This window comes from Bombina bombina, chromosome 2 (genome assembly GCF_027579735.1).
Source record: "Bombina bombina isolate aBomBom1 chromosome 2, aBomBom1.pri, whole genome shotgun sequence".
NCBI lineage: Eukaryota > Metazoa > Chordata > Amphibia > Anura > Bombinatoridae > Bombina > Bombina bombina.
This window is the reverse complement of record NC_069500.1, coordinates 249,182,305-249,201,116: the sequence shown is the minus strand read 5'-3', so window position 1 is coordinate 249,201,116 and position 18,812 is coordinate 249,182,305.

The window sequence follows — 18,812 nt, the reverse complement described above, 5'->3', positions numbered from 1 at the left end:
ATATGGTACGCTAAAAAAAGTTTCAGCTGCATTAAGATGCTTTATATAAAATAGCTATCCACCCACTTGTTATACCAGTATGTATGTTATTTTTTCTATTACCAACTTGCAATACCAGTATGTGTGTTACAATTTGTATTACCCAATTGTAATGCCAATATGTATGTTATTCTTTTTATTACCAACTTGTAATACCAGTATGTGTGTTATTCTTTTTATTACCTACTTGTAATACCAATATGTGTGTTATTCTTTGTATTACCCACTTGTAATAACAGTATTTATGTTATTCTTTCTATTACCCACTTGTAATACCAGTATGTGTGTTATTCTTTTTATTACCCACTTGTAATACCAGTATGTGTGTTATTCTTTTTATTACCCACTTGTTATACCAGTATGTATGTTATTCTTTTTATTACCCACTTGTAATACCAGTAGGTATGTTATTCTTTTTATAACCCACTTGTTATACCAGTATGTATGTTATTCTTTTTATTACCCACTTGTAATATCAGTATGTATGTTATTCTTTCTATTACCCACTTCTAATACCAGTATGTATGTTATTCTTTTTATTACCCACTTGTAATATCAGTATGTGTGTTATTCTTTTTACTACACACTTATAATACCAGTATGTATGTTATTCTTTTTATTACCCACTTGTAATACCAGTATGTATGTTATTATTTCTATTACCCACTTCTAATACCAGTATTTATGTTATTCTTTTTATTACCCACTTGTAATAGCAGTATTTATGTTATTCTTTCTATTACCCACTTGTAATACCAATATGTGTGTTATTCTTTTTATTACCTACTTGTAATACCAATATGTGTGTTATTCTTTTTATTACATTTTATAGCAGTATTTGGAATTGTGCTTGAGCGCTACTCTTGTAATACAAGTACCATGATTGCGTTATTAATGCTTCCTGCACCTTCCATTATAACAATATGGTACGCTAAAAAAAGTTTCAGCTGCATTAAGATGCTTTATATAAAATAGCTATCCACCCACTTGTTATACCAGTATGTATGTTATTTTTTCTATTACCAACTTGCAATACCAGTATGTGTGTTACAATTTGTATTACCCACTTGTAATGCCAATATGTATGTTATTCTTTTTATTACCAACTTGTAATACCAGTATGTGTGTTATTCTTTTTATTACCTACTTGTAATACCAATATGTGTGTTATTCTTTGTATTACCCACTTGTAATAACAGTATTTATGTTATTCTTTCTATTACCCACTTGTATTACCAGTATGTGTGTTATTCTTTTTATTACCCACTTGTAATACCAGTATGTGTGTTATTCTTTTTATTACCCACTTGTTATACCAGTATGTATGTTATTCTTTTTATTACCCACTTGTAATACCAGTAGGTATGTTATTCTTTTTATAACCCACTTGTTATACCAGTATGTATGTTATTCTTTTTATTACCCACTTGTAATATCAGTATGTATGTTATTCTTTCTATTACCCACTTCTAATACCAGTATGTATGTTATTCTTTTTATTACCCACTTGTAATATCAGTATGTGTGTTATTCTTTTTACTACACACTTATAATACCAGTATGTATGTTATTCTTTTTATTACCCACTTGTAATACCAGTATGTATGTTATTATTTCTATTACCCACTTCTAATACCAGTATTTATGTTATTCTTTTTATTACCCACTTGTAATAGCAGTATTTATGTTATTCTTTCTATTACCCACTTGTAATACCAATATGTGTGTTATTCTTTTTATTACCTACTTGTAATACCAATATGTGTGTTATTCTTTTTATTACCCACTTGTAATACCAATATGTATGTTAATCTTTTTATTGCCCACTTATAATACCACTATGTATTGGCTAGATTACGAGTTTTGCGGTATGAGTGAAAAAGCGGCTCTTTTTCACTACCGCTGGTATTAAGAGTTTTGCAGGTTTAGGGGCACCGCACACTTTTTTGGCCGTAACACAACGTAACTACCGCAGCTTTTAAAAAGTCCTTTTTCAATGGGACTTCCTTTGCACCGGTATTACGAGTCTGCTTGTCCGGCCAAAAAGTGAGCGGTACAGCCTAAAATTACAAGATCCATACTGTAAACTGAAAGTCAGTAGTTATGAGTTTTACGCTACAAAGCCGTAACATAAAACTCATAACTAAAGTGCTAAAAAGTACACTAACACCCATAAACTACCAATTAACCCCTAAACCGCGGCCCTCCCGCATCGCAAATAATAAAATAAAATTATTAACCCCTAATCTGCCGCTCCGGACATCGACGCCCCTAGAATAAACATATTAACCCTAAACCGCCGCACTCCCGCATCGCAAACACTAGTAAAATATTATTAACCCCTAATCTGCCGCCCCCGACCTCCCCGCCACCTACATTATACTTATTAACCCCTAATCGGCCACCCCCGCCGCCACCTACATTACATTTATTAATCTGCCGCACCTAACATCGCCGCCACCTACCTACATTTATTAACCCCTAATCCTCCTCCCCCAACGTCACCACCACTATACTAAAGTTATTAACCCCTAAGTCTAACCCTAACACCCACTAACTTTAATGTAATAAAAATACATCTAAATAAAAATTCCTATCATTAACCAAATAATTCCTATTTAAAACTAAATACTTACCTATAAAACAAACGCTAAGATAGCTAGAATATAACTAATAGTTACATTGTAGCTATCTTAGGTTTTAGTTTTAATTCACAGCTAAGTTTGTATTTATTTTAACTAGATAGAATAGTTACTAAATAGTTATTAACAATTTACTAACTACCTAGCTAAAATAAATACAAATTTACCTGTAAAATAAAACCTAACCTGTCTTCCACTAAAGCCTAACCTTACACTACAATTAAATAAATTACATAAATTAAATACAATTAACTAAATTACAAAAAAAAACACTCAATTACACAAAATAAAAAATAAATGATCAGATATTTAAACTAATTACACCTAATCTAATAGCCGTATCAAAATAAAAAAAGCCCCCCCAAAATAAAAAAAACCTAGCCTAAACTAAACTACCAATAGCCCTTAAAAGGAGAAATCAGCTCTTTTACCTCTAAAAAAAAATGCAAACAACCCCCCCAACAGTAAAACCCACCACCCACACAACCAACCCCCCAAATAAAATCCTAACTTAAAAACCTAAGCTCCCCATTTCCCTGAAAAGGGCATTTGGATGGGCATTAGCCAAACCCTAAGCTAAAAATAAAACCCACCCAATCAACCCTTAAAAAAACCTAACACTAACCCCCGAAGATCCACTTACAGTTTTTGAAGACCCGACATCCATCCTCAACGAAGCCGGCAGAAGTCATCAACGAAGCGGCAGAAGTCTTCATCCAACCGGGCAGAAGTCTTCATCCAGACGACATCTTCTATCTTCATCCATCCGGCGCGGAGCGGCTCCATCTTCAAGACATCCGGCTCTGAGCATCCTCTTCAATCGACGTCTTCTTAAACAATGGATTCTCCTTTAAATTACGTCATCCAAGATATCATCCCTTGAATTCCGATTGGCTGATAGAATTCTAGGAATTAAAGGTGAAAAATCCTATTGGCTGATGCAATCAGCCAATAGGATTGAGCTTGCATTCTATTGGCTGATTGGAACAGCCAATAGAATGCAAGCTTAATCCTATTGGCTGATTGCATCAGCCAATATGATTTTTTTACCTTTAATTCTGATTGGCTGATAGAATTCTATCAGCCAATCTGAATTCAAGGGACGCCATCTTGGATGACGTCATTTAAAGGAGAATTCATTGTTCAAGAATACATAGATTGAAGAGGATGCTCTGCACCGGATGTCTTGAAGATGGACCCGCTCCGCGCCGGATGGATGAAGATAGAAGATGCCGTCTGGATGAAGACTTCTACCCAGTTGGATGAAGACTTCTGCCGCTTCGTTGAGGACTTCTGTCGGCTTCGTTGAGGATGGATGTCGGGTCTTCAAAAATTGTAAGTGGATCTTCGGGGATTAGTGTTAGGGTTTTTTAAGGGTTTATTGGGTGGGTTTTATTTTTCGCTTAGGGTTTGGGCGGAAAAAGAGCTACATGCCCATCCAAATGCCCTTTTCAGGGCAATGGGGAGCTTAGGTTTTTTAGTTAGGATTTTATTTGGGGGGTTTGGTTGTGTGGGTGTTGGGTTTTACTGTTGTGGGGGTTGTTTGTATTTTTTTTTACAGGTAAAAGAGCTAATATCTTTGGGCCAATGCCCTGCAAAGGCCCTTTTAAGGGCTATTGGTAGTTTAGTTTAGGCTATTCTTTTTTTTATTTTTGGGGGGCTTTTTTATTTTGATAGGGCTATTAGATTAGGTGTAATTAGTTTAAATATCTGATAATTTCTTTTTTTCATTTTGTGTAATTTAGTGAGGGGGGTTTGAAATTTAGTTAATTGTAATTAATTAATGTAATTTATTTAATTGTAGTGTAAGGTTAGGTGTTAGTGTAAGACAGGTTAGGTTTTTGTTTTACAGGTAAATGTGTATTTATTTTAACTAGGTAGTTAGTAAATAGTTAACTATTTAGTAACTATTCTACCTAGTTAAAATTAATACAAACTTAGCTGTGAAATAAAAATAAACCCTAAGCTAGATACAATATAACTATTAGTTATATTGTAGCTAGCTTAGGGTTTATGTTACAGGAAAGTATTTAGTTTTAAATAGGAATTATTTAGTTAATGATAGTAATTTTTATTTAGATTTATTTTAATTACATTAAAGTTAGTGGGTGTTAGGGTTGGGGTTAGGTTTAGGGGTTAATAAATTTAGTATAGTGGCAGCGACATTGGTGGCGGGAGATTAGGGGTAATAACATTATGTAGGTGACGGCGATGTTGGGGGCAGCAGATTAGGGGTTAATAAGTGTAATGTGGGTGTCGGCGATGTCGGGGGTGGCAGATTAGGGGTTAATAAGTATAATGTAGGTGTCGGCGATGTCGGGGTGGCAGATTAGGGGTTAATAAGTATAATGTAGGTGTCGGCAATGTCGGGGCGGCAGATTAGGGGTTAATAAGTATAAGATTAGGGGTGTTTAGACTCGGGGTTCATATTAGGGTGTTAGGTGTAAACATAAATTTTCTTTCCCCTTAGGAATCAATGGGGCTGCGTTACGGAGCTTTACACTCCTTTATTGCAGGTGTTAGGCTTTTTTTCAGACGGCTCTCCACATTGATGTCAATGGGGAAATCGTGCACAAGCACGTAAAACCAACCGCAGCTCACCGCAGCATTAAGATTGGAGTGCGGTATGGATCTCAATTTTGCTCTACGCTCGCTTCTTGTCTGCTGACGCCGGGTTTTTGTAAACCTGTAATACCAGCGCTGTAGGTAAGTGAGCGGTGCAAATAACTTGCAAGTTAGTACCGCACCGCTCATAACGCAAAACTTATAATCTAGCCGTAAATTATTCTTTTTACTACCTACTTGTAATACCATTATGTATGTTATGCTTTGTATTACCCACTTGTAATACCAGTATGTATGTTACTCTTTCTATTATCCACTTGTAATACCAGTATGTATGTTATTCTGTTTATTACCCACTTGTATACCAGCATGTACGTTATTCTGTTTTATTACCCACTTGTAATACCATTATGTATGTTATTCTTTGTATTACCCACTTGTAATACTAGTATGTATGTAATTCTTTGTATTACCCACTTGCAATACCAGAATTTATGTTATTCTTTTAATTACCCACTTGTTATACCAGTATGTGTGTTATTCTTATTATTACCCACTTGTAATTCCAATATGTATGTTATTCTTTTGATTACCCACTTGTAATACCAGGATGTGTGTTATTCTTTGTTTTACCCACTTGTAATACCAGTATGTATGTTATTCTTTGTATTACCCACTTGTAATACCATTATGTATGTTATTCTTTTTATTACCCACTTGTTATACCTTTATGTATGTTATTCTTTTTATTACTCACTTGTAATACCAGTATGTATGTTATTCTTTTTATGACCCACTTGTAATACCAGTAGGTATGTTATTCTTTTTATTACTCACTTGTAAAAACAGTATGTATGTTATTCTTTTTATTACCCACTTGTAATACCAGTATGTATGTTATTCTTTTTATTACCCACTTGTAATACCAGTATGTATGTTATTCTTTTTATTACTCACTTATAACACCAGTATGTATGTTATTCTTTTTATGACCCACTTGTAATACCAGTAGGTATGTTATTCTTTTTATAACCCACTTGTTATACCAGTATGTATGTTATTCTTTTTATTACCCACTTGTAATACCATTATGTATGTTATTATTTTTATTACCCACTTGTAGTACCAATATGTATGTTATTCTTTTTATTACCCACTTGTAATACCAGAATTTATGTTATTCTTTTAATTACCCACTTGTTATACCAGTATGTGTGTTATTCTTTTTATTACCCACTTGTAATTCCAAAATGTATGTTATTCTTTTGATTACCCACTTGTAATACCAGTATGTGTGTTATTCTTTGTATTACCCACTTGTAATACCAGTATGTATGTTATTCTTTTTATTGCCCACTTCTAATACCAGTATTTATGTTATTCTTCTTATTACCCACTTGTAATACCAGTATGTATGTTATTCTTTTTATTACCCACTTGTAATACCAGTATGTATATTATTCTGTTTATTACCCACTTGTTATACCAGTATTTATGTTATTCTGTTTATTACCCACTTGTTATACCAGAATGTGTTATCCTTTGTATTACCCAGTTGTAATACCATTATTTATGTTACTGTTTTTATTACACACTTGTAATACCAGTATGTGTGTTATTCTTTTTATTACCCACTTGTAATACCAGTATGTATGTTATTCTGTCTATTACCCATTTGTAATACCAGTATGTATGTTATTATTTGTATTACCCACTTGTAATAACAATATGTATGTTATTCTTTTTATTACCCACTTGTTATACCATTATGTTTGTTATTCTTTTTATTAACACAAAAAGTTCCCTAGGGAGCAAAACCTTTCTATGATTCATCACTAACTCGAATACTTAGCGGTGTGCTTGTCTCAGACACTTACCCCCGTCTTCACGGCTTTCCCTCCTAGCACCGTTTGCCTGTAGTAGAGCCCTGGTGGGGTGGCCTATCTCTGGGCAAATTCTTGTGCCGTGCACGGTGCTTGGAGCCTCCACGCTCAAACAAGCTGTTGCATCGAACGCCGCCCGCCTCTCCCACACCTTGGCTCACAGGTATGACATCACCGCCGGTTGCCGACTCGAAAGGGGGTAAGTTGTTCCCGCTGGTCTGGCTCTTCCACCTCGTAACTCTGTATTCGGGTGATGTGTCCTGTTGCTGGGATCGGGTTGCTAGCTCCTTTATACTTGGCCCAAAAGATGCAAACAAACAAAAGTCCAGGAGCCGCAAAAAAAGTGAAATTCAGCTTTATTTCATAAAACAGAAGTGATACAAAAATAGACAGAAGACATGCCCTTTAGTGTATAGTTCAGCTTACGCGTTTCAGCATGTTTGCCGTACTCATAGCTTACTATTCCCTTGTAACTACTGGGCTTAATAAAGGGTGTAAAAACATTCAATTGGCTAAAAGGCACTTTGCATGATTAACTCCTTCATTACTAATTAACCTATTACAGGTCTGACAAATCTCTTATACAATGTCTATTTCATAACTTATTAAGTATTAACACTGTTCATACCAATATAGTTCCACTCGTAAAGTTCTATAACTGGGATTAGATAACAATCTATTGAATAGTAATTCTCTCAAATAAAGGACTCATCTAAGTGAGAAAACATTTTATATAAATGAATGAATTAACCCCTATAGTTAGACTCATTTAGATGAACAACCCATCTAAATAAAAGAAAAGGCTCATTTGGAGAAACCTTTACACAAAGGAAAGAAAGGGAAGAGTTTATGGAGAAAGCTGTGTATGCTCTATACTTGATTGAGATAATCATATCAAAACCCCTATTACATACATTTTTAGCTTAGATCCTTGAAATGGTGCTTGTGATAATTTATTTCTTATCTAGCAACTACTAGTACATTCCTTCGGCTCTCACCAATTGACATAAACCACTTTAAAAAATGGCCTTATATGCTCCTATCAGTCACTGTGAGCTAGCTGTAGCAAATGCCCAAAAATTTGAATATTTATTTTTGTCTAACTTTACTATACTGCTACAGCCCCTGAATGTGCTTAATTATATGTTTATCTTACTTGAAACCTACCCTCCTATGTTGTTACTCCATTTTTACTCTAAAATACCTTTAATGCCAATGATTTATAAGGTCATAGGCTGAATTTAATCCAGTTGGTTGCCTAGTCCTTAATTGGAAGATCCAAAATACCTCTCTTCCAGCCAAAGTGGCTTCTCTGTCCCCACCTCTTCGTCCAGCATCCACATTTTCTATGATAGTCTATTTGAAGAATGCACTCTCTTTATTGTGGACCAATTTAAAATGCTGTACGAGTGGGGTAGTCAGAGTGCCCGCCTTGATGTCAGAGAGGTGCTCCCTTATACATACTCTTGTTTCCCTGGTTGTCATTCCTACATACTGTAGGTCACAGGCTATACAGCCTGCTAGATACACTGTAAATTTGCTTCTGCAGTTCATACATTTCTTATGACTATACCTTTTATTAGTGACACTGCTTTTGAACCCCTCGCCTATCAAAAGATGTTCACATGCCTTGCATGTTAAATTACTGCATTTATACACTCCCTTAAATCTAAGCCAAGAACTAGATTCACTTTGTTGTATACTCTTTAATTGTGTGGGGGCAAGAATATTGCCTATTGAAATTCCTCTCCTAAAGGAGCATTTGCATCCTTTTTCCACTGTCTCTGCCAGAGCATCATCTGCGGCCAATAGTTTAAAATGCTTCTTAACTATTTGGCAAATTTTATGAAATTGTACACTGAAATTTGTTACAAAGAAAACACCTTCCTTCTTATCCTCCCTTGTAACTGTCTTGCTTAGTAAGTTCTCTCTATTACTCGTTGCTAATTCCTTTCTAGCTTTACAAATATCGTGAAACTTATACCCCCTCTTCTTGAGTCGGTCAGATAGTTGGTCAGCATGTGACTCATATTGATCAACCCTGCTACAGTTGCTCTTGAGCCTTGTAAACTGGCTCTTCGCAACAGATCTAAATACCTGTTGAGGATGACTGCTCCTGGCGTGGAGAAGCGTATTGCCAGTTATTGGCTTTCTATAGACCTCCGTTTCAATACCGACATTGGGAACACCAATCAAGGTGAGATCCAAAAAATTGATCTTTCTTTCGTTATATTCAAACGTGAACTCCAAACCAATGTCGTTATTGTTCAGCCAGTCAACAAACAATTTTGCACTCTCTTCAGTGCCTCTCCACACCAGGAGCAGATCATCTATGTAGTGTCTGTAAAATTGAATACTCCCCCTGAAGGGGTTTCCATCTCCATAGATGCGGGACAGCTCCCACCACCCCATATAGAGGTTGGCGAAAGATGGCGCAAATTTAGCGCCCATTGCTGTCCCGCATCTCTGGAGATAAAAAACCCCCTCAAAAGTGAAGTAGTTGTGTGTCAGTAGATATCGTGTTACCCTCAACACGTATTCAATCAACTCATCAGTGAAATTATCCTCCCTTCGTAGAAAGAATTCCAAGGCTACAAGGCCTTTTTAATGGGATATAGAAGTGTACAATGACTTAACATCTATTGTGAGCCACATATCTCCTTCCTCCCAATTTAATCTCTCCATTTGTTTCAAGACATGAGTTGTGTCCTGTAAGAAACTCATCAATTTCCCAACTAGAGGCTGCAAAATGGCATCCAGCCATTATGAAACCCTCTCTAAAAGTGATCCTATACCACTTACGATGGGCCTACCTGTGACTCCCTCCAAAGTTTTGTGAACTTTTGGTAGATTGTTAAAAACCAGTAGGACAGGGTTGTCCACTAATAGGAAGTCACAGGTAGGTTCATCCAAGATCCCCATCTCGTGACCATCATCTATGATCTGACTTAGTTCCCTTTTGAATCTATTTGTGGGATCACCACTCAAGACCTGATAGAATCTCTCGTCTTGTAGCTGTCTATTCGCCTCTGCTACAAATTGTATTCTAGACATTACTACCACCGAACCACCCTTATCTGCATTCTTTTTATTACCCATTTGTAATACCAGTATGTATGTTATTCTCTTTATTACTCACTTGTAATACCAGTATGTATGTTATTCTTTTTATGACCCATTTGTAATACCATTAGGTATGTTATTCTGTTTATTACCCACTTATTATACCAGAATGTGTGTTATTCTTTGTATTACCCACTTGTAATACCATTATTTATGTTACTGTTTTTATTACACACTTGTAATACCAGTATGTGTGTTATTCTTTTATTACCCACTTGTAATACAAGTATGTGTGTTATTCTATTTATTACCCACTTGTAATACCAGTATGTATGTTTTTCTTTTTATTACACACTTGTAATATCAGTATGTATGTTATTCTTTGTATTACCCACTTGTAATACCAGTATGTATTTTATTCTTTTTATTACCCACTTGTAATACCAATATGTATGTTATTCTTTTTATTACCCACTTGTTATACCATTATGTATGTTATTCTTTTTATTACCCACTTGTAATACCAGTATGTATGTTGTTCTTTTTATTACTCACTTGTAATACCAGTATGTATGTTATTCTTTTTATGACCCATTTGTAATACCATTACGTATGTTATTCTGTTTATTACCCACTTATTATACCAGAATGTGTGTGTTATTCTTTGTATTACCCACTTGTAATACCATTATTTATGTTACTGTTTTTATTACACACTTGTAATACTAGTATGTATGTTGTTCTTTTTATTACCCACTTGTAATACCAGTATATATGTTATTCTTTGTATTACCCACTTGTAATACCAGTATGTTATTCTTTTTATTAGCCCCTTGTAATACCATTATGTATCTTATTCTTTTTATTATCCACTTGTTATACCATTATGTATGTTATTCTTTATAATACCCACTTGTAATACCAGTATGTATGTTATTCTTTTTATTACTCACTTATAATACCAGTATGTATGTTATTCTTTTTATTACTCACTTATAATACCAGTATGTATGTTATTATTTTAATGACCCACTTGTAATAGCAGTAGGTATGTTATTCTTTTTATTACCTACTTTTTATACCAGTATGTAAGTTTTTCTTTTTATCACCCACTTGTAATACCATAATGTATGTTATTCTTTTTATTACCCATGTGTAATACCAATATGTATGTTATTCTTTTTATTACCCACTTATAATACCAGAATTTATGTTATTCTTTTTATTACCCACATGTTATACCAGTATGTGTGCTTTTCTTTTTATTACCCACTTGTAATACCAATATGTATGGTATTCTTTTGATTACCCACTTGTAATACCAGTATGTGTGTTATTCTTTGTAATACCAGTATGTATGTTATTCTTTTTATTACCCCCTTCTAATACCAGTATTTATGTTATTCTTTTTATTACCCAATTGTAATACCAGCATGTATGTTATTCTTTTTATTACCCATGTGCAATACCAGCATGTATGTTATTCTTTTTTTTACCCACTTGTAATACCAGTATGTATGTTATTCTGTTTATTACCCACTTGTTATACCAGAATGTGTGTTATTCTTTGTATTATCCACTTGTAATACCATTATGTATGTTACTGTTTTTATTACACACTTGTAATACCAGTATGTGTGTTATTCTTTTTATTACCCACTTTTAATACCAATATGTATGTTATTCTTTTTATTACCCCCTTGTAATACCAGAATTTATGTTATTCTTTTTATTACCCACTTGTTATACCAGTATGTGTGTTATTCCTTTTATTACCCATTTGTAATACCAATATGTATGTTATTCTTTTTATTACCCACTTGTAATACCAGTATGTGTGTTATTCTTTGTATTACCCACTTGTAATACCAGTAAGTATGTTATTCTTTTTATTACCCACTTCTATTACCAGTATTTATGTTATTCTTTTTATTACCCACTTGTAATACCAGCATGTATGTTATTCTGTTTATTATCCACTTGTAATACCAGTATGTATGTTATTCTGTTTATTACCCACTTGTTATACCATTATGTGTGTTATTCTTTGTATTACCCACTTGTTATACCAGTATTTATGTTATTCTGTTTAATGCCCACTTGTTATACCAGAATGTGTGTTATTCTATGTGTTACCCACTTGTAATACCAGTGTGTATGTTATTTTTTTTGTTACCCACGTGTAATACCATTATGTATGTTACTGTTTTTATTACCCACTTGTAATACCAATATGTATGTTATTCTTTTCATTACCCTTACCCACATGTAATAACAGGATGTGTGTTATTCTTTTTATTACCCACTTGTAATACCAGTATGTATGTTATTCTTTTTATTACTCACTTGTAATACCAGTATGTGTGTTATTCTTTGTATTACCCACTTATAATACCAGTATGTATGTTATTCTGTCTATTACCCACTTGTAATACCAGTATGTATGTTATTCTGTCTATTACCCACTTGTAATACCATTATGTATGTTATTCTTTGTATTACCCACTTGTAATACTAGTTTGTATGTTATTCTTTTTATTACACACTTGTAATACCAGTATGTATATTATTCTTTGTATTACCCACTTGTAATACCAGTATGTATGTTTTTCTTTTTATTACCCACTTGTAATACCATTATGTATGTTATTCTTTTTATTACCCACTTGTAATACCATTATGTATCTTATTCTTTTTATTACCTACTTGTTATACCATTATTTATGTTATTCTTTTTATTACTCACTTGTAATACCAGTATGTATGTTATTCTTTTTATGACCCACTTGTAATACCAGTAGGTATGTTATTCTTTTTATTACCCACTTTTTATACCAGTATGTATGTTTTTCTTTTTATTACCCACTTGTAATACCATTATGTATGTTATTCTTTTTATTACCCATGTGTAATACCAATATGTATGTTATTCTTTTTATTACCCACTTATAATACCAGAATTTATGTTATTCTTTTTATTACCCATTTGTTATACCAGTATGTGTGATTTCCTTTTTATTACCCACTTGTAATACCAATATGTATGTTATACTTTTGATTACCCACTTGTAATACCAGTATGTATGTTATTCTTTTTATTACCCCCTTCTAATACCAGTATTTATTTTATTCTTTTTATTACCCACTTGTAATACCAGCATGTATGTTATTCTTTTTATGACCCACTTGTAATACCAGCATGTATGTTATTCATTTTTTACCCACTTGTAATTCCAGTATGTATGTTATTCTGTTTATTACCCACTTGTTATACCAGAATGTGTGTTATTCTTTGTATTACCCACTTGTAATAGCATTATGTATGTTATTGTTTTTATTACACACTTGTAATACAAGTATGTGTGTTATTCTTTTTATTACCCACTTGTAATACCATTATGTATGTTATTCTTTTTATTACCCACTTTTAATACCAATATGTATGTTATTATTTTTAATACCCCTTTGCAATACCAGAATTTATGTTATTTTTTTATTACTTATTAAACACTAAATTACAGAAAAAAAAGCCCTACCCTACACTAAATTACAAGTAGCCCTTAAAAGGGCCTTTTGCGGGGCATTGCCCCAAAGTAATCAGCTCTTTTACCTGTAAAAAACAAATTACAAATCCCCCCAACATTATAACCCACCACCCACACAACCAACCCTACTCTAAAACCCACCCAATACCCCCTTAAAAAACCTAACACTAACCCCTTGAAGATCACCTTACCGGGAGAAGTCTTCATCCATCCGGGCCGAAGTCCTCAACGAAGCCGGGAGAAGTCTTCATCCAAGCCAGGCGAAGTGGTCCTCCAGACGGGTAGAAGTCTTCATCCAGACGACATGTTCTATCTTCATCCATCCGGAGTGGGTCCATCTTCAAGACATCCGATGCGGAGCATCCTCTTCATCCGACGGCTCTTCTGGAATGAAGGTTCCCCTAAATGATGTCATCCAAGATGGCGTCCCTTCAATTCCGATTGGCTGATAGAATTCTATCAGCCAATCGGAATTAAGGTAGAAAAAATCCTATTGGCTGATGCAATCAGCCAATAGGATTGAAGTTCATTCCTATTGGCTGATGCAATCAGCCAATTGTATTGAGCTGGCATTCTATTGGCTGTTCCAATCAGCCAATAGAATGCAAGCTCAATCCTATTGACTGATTGCATCAGCCAATAGGATTTTTTCTACCTTCATTCTGATTGGCTGATAGAATTCTATCAGCCAATTGGAATTGAAGGGACGCCATCTTGGATGACGTCATTTAAAGGAACCTTCATTCCAGAAGAGCCGTCGGATGAAGAGGATGCTCCGCGTCGGTTGTCTTGAAGATGGACCCGCTCCACGCCGGATGGATGAAGATAGAAGATGCCGTCTGGATGAAGACCTGCCCGTCTGGAAGACCACTTCGCCCAGCTTGGATGAAGAATTCTCCCAGCTTCGTTGAGGACCTCGGCCTGGTTGGATGAAGACTTCTCCCGGTAAGGTGATCTACTGTAGGGTAGGGCTTTTTTTATTTTGGGGGGGGGGGGGCTTTTTTATTTTGTTAGGGGGATTAGATTAGGTGTAATTAGTTTAAAAATCTTCTAATTTGTTTATTATTTTCTGTAATTTAGTGTTTGTTTGTTTTTTGTACTTTAGCTAATTTTATTTAATTGTATTTAATTTAGGTAAGTCATTTAATTATAGTGTAGTGTTAGGTGTTATTGTAACTTAGGTTAGGTTTTATTTTACAGGTACTTTTGTATTTATTTTAGCTAGGTAGTTATTAAATAGTTAATAACTATTTAATAACTATTCTACCTAGTTAAAATAAATACAAACTTGCCTGTAAAATAAAAATAAACCCTAAGCTAGCTACAATGTAACTATTAGTTATATTGTAGCTATCTTAGGGTTTATTTTATAGGTAAGTATTTAGTTTTAAATAGGAATAATTTAGTTAATTATAGTAATTTATATTTAGATTTATTTAAATTATATTTAAGTTAGGGGGGGTTAGGGTTAGACTTAGATTTAGGGGTTTATAACTTTAGCATAGTGGTGGTGACATTGGGGGCGGCAGATTAGGGGTTAATAAATGTAGGTAGGTGACGGCGATGTTAGGGGCGGCAGATTAGGGGTTAATAATATTTAACTAATGTTTGTGAGGCGGGAGTGCGGCGGTTTAGGGGTTAATATATTTATTATAGTGGCAGCGATGTCCGGTTCAGCAGATTAGGGGTTCAAAATTTTTTTTAGTGTTTGTGATGCGGGAGGGCCTCGGTTTAGGGGTTAATAGGTAGTTTATGGTTGTTAGTGTACTTTTTTAGAACTTTAGTGAAGAGTTTTATGCTACGGCTTTGTAGTGTAAAACTCTTAACTACTGACTTTAAAATGCGGTACCAGTATTGACAGGAGAGAGTCTACCGCTCACTTTTTGGCAGACTCGTAATACCGGCGCTATGCAAGTCTCATTGAAAAAAGAGGATACGCAATTTACGTAAGTGTATTTGCGGTATTTCCAAGTCTGGCCAAAAAAGTGAGCTGTGAGCCTGTACCTTCAAGACTCGTAATACCAGCGAGCGTTAAAAAGCAGCGTTAGGACCTCTTAACGCTGCTTTTTTAACCAAACGCACAACTCATAATCTAGCCGAGTGTGTATGTTAATCTTTTTATTACTCACTTGTAATACCATTATGTATGTTACTGTTTTTATTACCCACTTGTAATACCAATATGTATGTTATTCTTTTCATTACCCACTTGTATTACCAGTATGTGTGTTATTCTTTTTATTACCCACTTGTATTACCAGTATGTATGTTATTCTTTTTATTACCCACTTCGAATACCAATATATGTGTTATTCTTTTTATTACCCACTTGTATTACCAGTATGTGTGTTATTCTTTTTAGTACCCACTTCTAATACCAGTAGGTATGTTATTATTTAAGCAAAAGATAATAAACCCTCGGCTATATTACGAGTTTTGCGTTATGAGTGAAAAAGCCTCATAACGCTGCTTGTTAACTACAGCTGCTATTACAAGTCTTGTCAGAATAGCTGTACCGCACACTTTTTTTACCGCATACAACGTAACTACCGCACCTTTCAAAAAGTCCTTTTTCAGTGGGACTTCCATATCGCCGGTATTATGAGTTTTGCCTGAGAGGCCAAAAATTGAGTGGTACAGCCAAAATGACAAGATCCGTACCGCCATCTAAAGTCAGTAGTTATGAGTTTTACGTTACAAAGCTGTAGCATAAAACTCATAATTAAAGTGTTACAAAGTACACTAACACCCATAAACTACCTAACCCCTAAACCGAGGCCCTCCCGCATCGCAAACACTATAATAAAAATATTAACCCCTAATCTGCCGCTCCGGACATCGCCGCCACTATAATAAACATATTAACCCCTAAACCGCCGCACTCCCGCATCGCAAGCACTAGTTAAATATTATTAACCTATAATCTACCGCCACCAACGTCGCCGCCCCCACTATACTAAAGTTATTAACCCCTAAACCTAACCCTAAGTCTAACCCTGACACCCCTAACTTTAATATAATTAAAATAAATCTAAATAAAAATTACTATCATTAAAGGGACAGTCTAGTCCAAAATAAACTTTCATGATTCAGATAGAGAATGTCATTTTAAACAATTTTCCAATTTACTTTTATCACCAATTTTGCTTTGTTCTCTTGGTATTCTTAGTTAAAAGCAAAACCTAAGAGGTTCATATACTAATTTCTAAGCTTTTGAAGGCCGCCTCTTCTCTCAGGGCATTTTGACAATTTTTCAGCACTAGAGGGTGTTAGTTCACGTTAATTATATAGATAACACTGTGCTCAAGCACGTGGAGTTCCAGTGAGCAAGCTCTGATTGGCTAAAATGGATGTCTGTCAAAAGAACTGAAATAAGGGGGCAGTTTGCAGAGGCTTAACTACAAGGTAATCACAGAGGTAAAAAGTGTATTTATATAACTGTGTTGGTAATGCAAAACTAGGGAATGGGTAATAATTATCTATCTTTTCAAACAGTAAAAATTCTGGAGTAGACTGTCCCTTTAACTAAATAATTCCTATTTAAAACTAAATACTTACCTATAAAATAAACCCTAAGCTAGCTACAATATAACTATTAGTTACATTGTAGCTATCTTACGGCTAGATTACGAGTTTTGCGTTATGAGGGGTGCGGTACTAGCTTGCATGTTATTGTCACCGCTCACTTCCCTACAGCGCTGGTATTACAGGTTTACAAAAACCCGGCGTTAGCAGGCAAGAATTGAGTGTAGAGCAAAATTGTGCTCCATACCGCACTCAAATACCAGCGCTGCTTAAAGCTGCGGTGAGCTGGTTTTACGTCCTCGTGCACGATTTCCCCATAGGCATCAATGGGGAGAGCCGGCTAAAAAAAAGTCTAACACCTGCAAAAAAGCAGTGTTAAACTCTGTAACGCAGCCCCATTGATTCCTATGGGGAAACAAAATTTATGTTTACACCTAAAACCCTAACATGAACCCCGTGTCTAAACACTCCTTTACAATCTTACACTTATTAACCCCTAATCTACCGCCGCCGACATCGCCGACATCTACATTATACTTTTTAAGCCCTAATTTGCCGCTATGGACATCGCCGCCACTATAATAAACATATTAACCCCTAAACCGCCGCACTCCCGCATCACAAACACTAGTTAAATCTTATTAACCCCTAATCTGCCACTCCTAACATCGCCGTCACCTACCTACATTTATTAACCCCTAATCTGCCGTCCCCAATGTTGCCGCCACTATACTAAATTTATTAACCCCCTAAACCTAAGTCTAACCCTAACACCCCCTAACTTAAATATTATTAAAATAAATCTAAATAAAAATTGCTATCATTACCTAAATAATTCCTATTTAAAACTAAATACTTACCTGTAAAATAAACCCTAAGCTAGCTACAATATAACTACATTGTAGCTATCTTAGGGTTTATTTTTATTTTACAGGTAAGTTTGTATTTATTTTAACTAGGAAGATTAGTTAGTAAATAGTTATTAACTATTTACTAACTACCTAGCTAAAATAAATACAAATTTACCTGTAAAATAAAACCTAACCTAAGACTTCTGCCCGTCTGGAAGACCACTTCCTCCGGCTTGGATGAAGAATTCTCCCGGCTTCGTGGAGGACTTTGGCCCGGTTGGATGAAGACTTCTCCCGGTAAGGTGATCTACTGTAGGGTAGGGCTTTTTTTATTTGGGGGGGGCTTTTTTATTTTGTTAGGGGGATTAGATTAGGTGTAATTAGTTTAAAAATCTTCTAATTTGTTTATTATTTTCTGTAATTTAGTGTTTGTTTGTTTTTTGTACTTTAGCTAATTTTATTTAATTGTATTTAATTTAGGTAAGTCATTTAATTATAGTGTAGTGTTAGGTGTTATTGTAACTTAGGTTAGGTTTTATTTTACAGGTACTTTTGTATTTATTTTAGCTAGGTAGTTATTAAATAGTTAATAACTATTTAATAACTATTCTACCTAGTTAAAATAAATACAAACTTGCCTGTAAAATAAAAATAAACCCTAAGCTAGCTACAATGTAACTATTAGTTATATTGTAGCTA